This window comes from Nuphar pumila, chromosome 7, assembly GCF_984573655.1.
Source record: "Nuphar pumila chromosome 7, dmNupPumi1.hap1.1, whole genome shotgun sequence".
Lineage (NCBI taxonomy): Eukaryota > Viridiplantae > Streptophyta > Magnoliopsida > Nymphaeales > Nymphaeaceae > Nuphar > Nuphar pumila.
In genome coordinates this window covers 94,348,807-94,354,420 of record NC_143255.1, presented here as the reverse complement: position 1 = coordinate 94,354,420, position 5,614 = coordinate 94,348,807, and the positions used below count along the sequence as shown (strand labels likewise).

The following is a 5,614-nucleotide window of genomic DNA, read 5'->3' as shown; positions in this document are numbered from 1 at the left end:
CCATCCCTTGGCAGTTTAGACAGTGTTCATCCCTGTTTGGACATAATTTTTATTTATTATTTACATATATAAATTTAATCACATTTTATAAAGAAGAACCTTGACTTTACTTTTAATTAAATGAATGTTTGGATGACCAACTATTTCAATTATAATGAAGAAGAAAAGAAGATCGGAGGGTAGTGGTGATGATGGTAGATGGGGGCAGTGGTGGATGATGGTGGTAGATGGTGGTGCTGGTATGGTAATGATGGCAATGCTGGTGGTGGTAAAAAAAGTTATAAAATAACAAAATCTCGCTTACCCATTCAATGATGACACAACGAAATAAAACACCCTTTTATTCAAAATGACCTCAGAAACTCATTCATCTCATTAAGAGATCCTGCCATTTCTTGCATTGCTCAGACTAGCTACTAGTAATACAGGCTTTAAGAGAATGAACAGAGAAAGAAGAGAATGCTTACCTTCACCAGTAATCTCCACAAGAACATATTCCATCAGAAAAATGGTGGAACCTGTTTGAGTCCCTAAGTATTATCTCCCTATCAGAGATCTTCGATATCAATTTAATCGCATTGTGGCAGTCACCACACACTCGAAGGTTCTTCATTACCCGAATGGGTGCCAAAGGAACAGTGCTGATAAGCCCAAATGCCACTGCCAGCTTCTCACTATGATAAGACAGAGATGGCTCCTTTTCATCATCCCCCAAATCCTGCAATACATAATTCTTATCAGGGACATACCCAGATTTCTTCAATTCCACCATCAACTCATCAATCTTATCATGGATTTCTTTTAGTTGTGGATGCATCCTGTCATTAGAAACAAAAACATGTGTAGAAGAATGTGCTTCAATCCAGCTGCAAGCAGTTAACTTCTTCACTCCTCTCTCCTTCATTAGCTTCCTCACTCTTGGAACTTGATCCCAAAGGCCTGCTGATGAATACATATTGCACAGCAGAACATAAGGAGCTGCATTGTCAGGTTCAAGATCAAACACTTTATTAGCAGCACGCTCGGCTAGCCTAATATTCTTGTGAGTCCGACATGCACCCAGTAAAGCCAACCAGATAACCGAATCTGCTTCAAATGGCATCTCATCTATGAACCTCTCAGCCTCTTCTAGACGCCCACAGCGTCCAAGAAGATCAACCATGCAGGCATAATGGTCAGCTCTTGGACTGATGCCATGAATTTTGGACATTGACTCAAAAATTCTAAAACCTTCATCCACAATACCAGCATGACTGCAAGCATGCAACACACTAACAAAAGTTACATTGTCTGGTTCGGTGCCATCTTCTAGCATCCTATAGAAGAAATCAAGTGATTTTCTGCCTTCACCATTCTGTGCATAGCCAGCAATTATTCCATTCCATGTAACCGAGTTGCAGGAAGGCATTTCCATGAAGAATTTCACAGCATCATCCAGGCTCCCGCATTTCGCATACATGCCTACAAGTGCACTTCCAGTAAACACATTCGAGCCAAGGCCAGCTTTTGTCATGTGGGCGTGGATCTGTTTCCCACAATTCAGTGCAGTTAAGCATGCACATGCTTTTAAAACGGCTGCTGTTGTAGCATGATCTGGACTAAAGCCCGATATTTGCATATCAATGAAAAGCCTCAAACCTTCTTCATTACAGCCATTCTGGGCATAACCAGCAATTAGTGCTGTCCATGATACAGTGTTACAGTTCAAACTGTTCTCGAATATAAACCTGGCAGATTCCAGTAAGCCACATTTTGCATACATATCAACAAGAGCATTACTAACAAATACTTGGGATTCAAAACCGGTTTTGATTATTTGGCAATGAACTTGCAGGCCCAAGTTAATATAGGAAATACCAGCACAGGAGCTTAGTATGCTAGAGAACGTAAATTGGGATGGAGAAACACCAATTTTCAACATCTCCTTGAAGGAATCGAACACTGCTTCGGAGTAGCCTTCCCTGCTGTAACCACTGATCATGCCATTCCATGAGATGCCATCATGCAGAGACATTGATGAGAAAACTTTGTTGGCGGCCTCAAGACACCTGCACTTCATGTACATATCCAAAATTGCATTTCCCGTGAAAACATTAGATTCAAAGCCAGTCTTGACAACATGGGCATGGATCTGTTCACCTTCCCGCAGTGCAGAATCACCAGCACATCCACTCAGTATGGCTGCAAACGAGAACTGAGAAATCCTCAAACCAGTCTGAATAAACTTCCGGTAGAACTCCATAGCAGTTCGTCCATCACCATCCCTCGTGTATCCTGCAATCAAAGAATTAAACGACACGTCGTCGGGTTCAGGCATTTCATCAAACAGTCGCCTGGCAGAGACCATGTCACCACATTTAGCGTACATATCAAGCGTAGTATTCCTTACCAATTCCTCCATATAGACCCCCACCTTGATAACCACAGAATGCACCTGCACCCCACATTCCAGAACTTCACCAGCAGCCATCCCACGAAGAACCTCGGTGTAAACGATGACATCTGGCTGGGAACCAGAGCGACCCATCTGCCGAAGCAGAAGGAACGCATCGGAGAAGAGCCTGTTTCGGACACACCCGCCGATAACAACCGCCCAGGAGACATGGTTTTGTTCCGGCATTTCGTCAAACAGTTTGCGCGCGACGTCTAAACGACCATGGTTCGCATAGCCGGAAATCATAGTGTTCCAACTATAGGCATCTCGTTGAGGCATTTCGTCGAACAATTGGCACGCGTCCTGCAAACACCCAGATTTCGCAAAGACGTTGAGCAGGCGATTGTTCATGAAGAGGCAAGACTGAAGCCCGGTTTTCTTCATGTGGGTGTGCACCAATTTGCCTTCTGAAGGGGCGTTGAGGTCGACGCAGGCATCCAGGAGGCGAGCGTAGACGGGGAAGCGTTTCCGAACGCCAACTTCTTCCATTTTCTGGAGGAACTCGACGGCTTGTTTCAGACGCTTGCCCTCGCACAGAGAGCTGATTATCTCGAGGAATTCGTCGTCGAGCGAGCGGAGCAATGGCGCCGAGAACGAGCGAGACGAGGGAAAAGCGCGAGGGATGCGCGAAGCGTGGAAGGGTCGGATCATTAGCGCGAGGGAGCGGTGCGAAGGGTCCTCGCTTCCGAAGCACAACCTCTGAGCGACGTCGTTATGGTTTTTTTTTTTTTTTCCCTTGGAGAAATTTCCATAAAAGTGAATCGTCTTTTCAAAAACTGCGTTTTCGCTGTTTTGACTTTTGATTAAGCTTTTGTTTTATACCTTTATTTACATTTTAAAATAGGCACTTCACGAAAACGTTCTTATGAGGTGAGGACCAATCAAGCTTTAAATTGACATTGAAATTGGTATAAAGCATGTTACTGAAACCAAATCAAGCTCCATCTTGGCTAGCTAGGCTTAAACTTGAGCATGAAAATGTGAAACAACCTAAAGGAGGTTTCATGAAGGTTGAGGGAAGCATCCACATAATTTTATGTTGCCAAAATGGCAACCATAGGTACCGTAATCTCTCTTCTCGAGTTTAGTTTCTCCGTGTAATAAACAAAAAACAAAAAAAAGAAACTCATGTTTACAATGCCATGTGATTGTAAATCACAATCACCACACTTTCTCAAAAGTAAATGTTGTGATTGTGATTGTTTTTTACTTCTGTGAAAATAGATCTCAAGGTTGACATTACCTTGTGATTCACAATCACAATTTTTACGTAAGTTTTTTTACTTCATTTTCTTGTACAAGGAGAAACTACCTTCAGGATGAGAGACCTAGTCGCGCTAGGCAAACATGCTTGATTTGGCTTTGACTCATTTACACTCCCGAGAGAGAGAGAGAGAGAGAGAGAGAGAGAGAGAGAGGAGAACTGAGGTTTTGGTGTTAGCTCAACTCTTTGCAACCTCTAGATCCTATTTACTAAAAGGTTATTCTTATACAAGAATATTATTTCTTACTATGGGTAACTGAAATATGTAAACTAATAAAAATATGTAAACTGATATGCATCGAAATTTTTATAATTTTTTTTTTTTAATTTCACCATACTTTTGTGATCTAGATGTTTGGTTTTATAGAAAAACTCTTAGATCATCCGTCCGATTATGATGTATAAGAAGAATCTTTTAAAGCTTGAAAATCAACTACTCAAATTTTTTATAAATTTTCACATATACAAAATCACATTTCTTGATCCGATTACAATGGTTCAATAATAATCGATTCTAAGCAAATGGACAAGGGTCAAATTTTGCAAAAAACTATATAAAAACCTAGGTTCACTTCATACTAGTTTACATATTTTATTCGTTTACAAGTTCCAATTTCCCTCTTACTATTTCTTAAAAATGGATGAGAGGCCCACAAGAGCTCCGCTCATATGGTAGGAGCGACTTGTGATGTTACCAAGTTGATGGGACATCAAAAGTTTAAAATCGTGGTTTTCCTTGATGCAAGGTTCAGATTGGGCGTACTCCCTTGTGGGCAAGGGGGGACATCAAGGGTTTTAGGAAGAGAGAGAGAGAGAGAGTCTAAACCCTCCATTAGGAGGGTTGTTTTTGCTAGTTATCTTGAAACTCTGTTATAAAGTGAATCGAATCTGGTCAAATCTCTCAGTTGAATATGGTTCCTTTTTAGGATATGACCAAGTAAAGCAAGATCAGTTTGGATAATAAGATGAGATTGGAGTCCGGTTGTTTCCTGTGGAACCTTGATTGGATTTGGATTGGTGTCTCTAAGTTGGAACCAATTTGATTTGTACTCTTATTTTCAGTTTTCCGTTTAGTGAAAAAAAAAACTTTTTTCCAAGCCCTTCATGATGTGGTTTGGTAGCCAATATCCAATAACTGTTCAAGTTCACATAATTTAGATCTGACTTGTATCAGGACTTGTCCACAACTAGATCATATACAATTAAGGATCAGATCCAACCTGTTAAACCTTACGGTTGTCAATATAAACCCTATAAATAAGTGGCATAAAAAAGTGGGCAAAGTCTTTTTCATATAAGGAAACATTTTAAAAGTACACCTAAGTTTTGGGTGATAATAAAAAACACACAAGTTTTCAATATTTTTTAAAACACACTTAAACTTTTTCATGGTTAATAAAAAAAGTATCTAGGGTTTACTTATTGTCAAAAACTTGAAGTGTTTTTTTTTTTTTAAACATTTCAAAAGTCTAACTGTGTGTTTTTTTCTTTAACTAAGGAAGCCACTTCTTTAGGGCATGCTGCCTTGGGAGTTAGGAGCCTCAACCATCCTTTTTTTTCATTTTTGAAAGGCAAGCTGGGGTTAGGCAGAACCCTACCAGTTATACAATTATATCATTAGTATTCGAACTTGCAACGTCCCAACACAAGGTGACGTGCACTAGCTGCCCTTACCAGACAAGTAGAGCCCCCGTCGGTCTCAACCAAGCTTTTACCAACCACCAAGTCTCTCTCTTGCTTCGGCTTTGTAATTGAAACTTTGAGAACTTTCATGTACAACACGGGTATATTTGATTACGCGTTCAAGATTGAACAGAACAATAGAACATAACAGACAGAATGCATATTTTGTTTGTTCTACTACAACTGTACTAATTTCTGCACAAGAAGATGTGTTCTTTGTGTCCAGCATTTGA

At 40.4% G+C, this 5,614-nt stretch overlaps 1 pseudogene; it reads right to left on the bottom strand.

The window, feature by feature from the left end:
- Positions 1–329: 329 nt before the first annotated feature.
- LOC149832513 (putative pentatricopeptide repeat-containing protein At2g01510 pseudogene) lies at positions 330–3,153 on the bottom strand (annotated as a pseudogene).
- Positions 3,154–5,614: the final 2,461 nt, after the last annotated feature.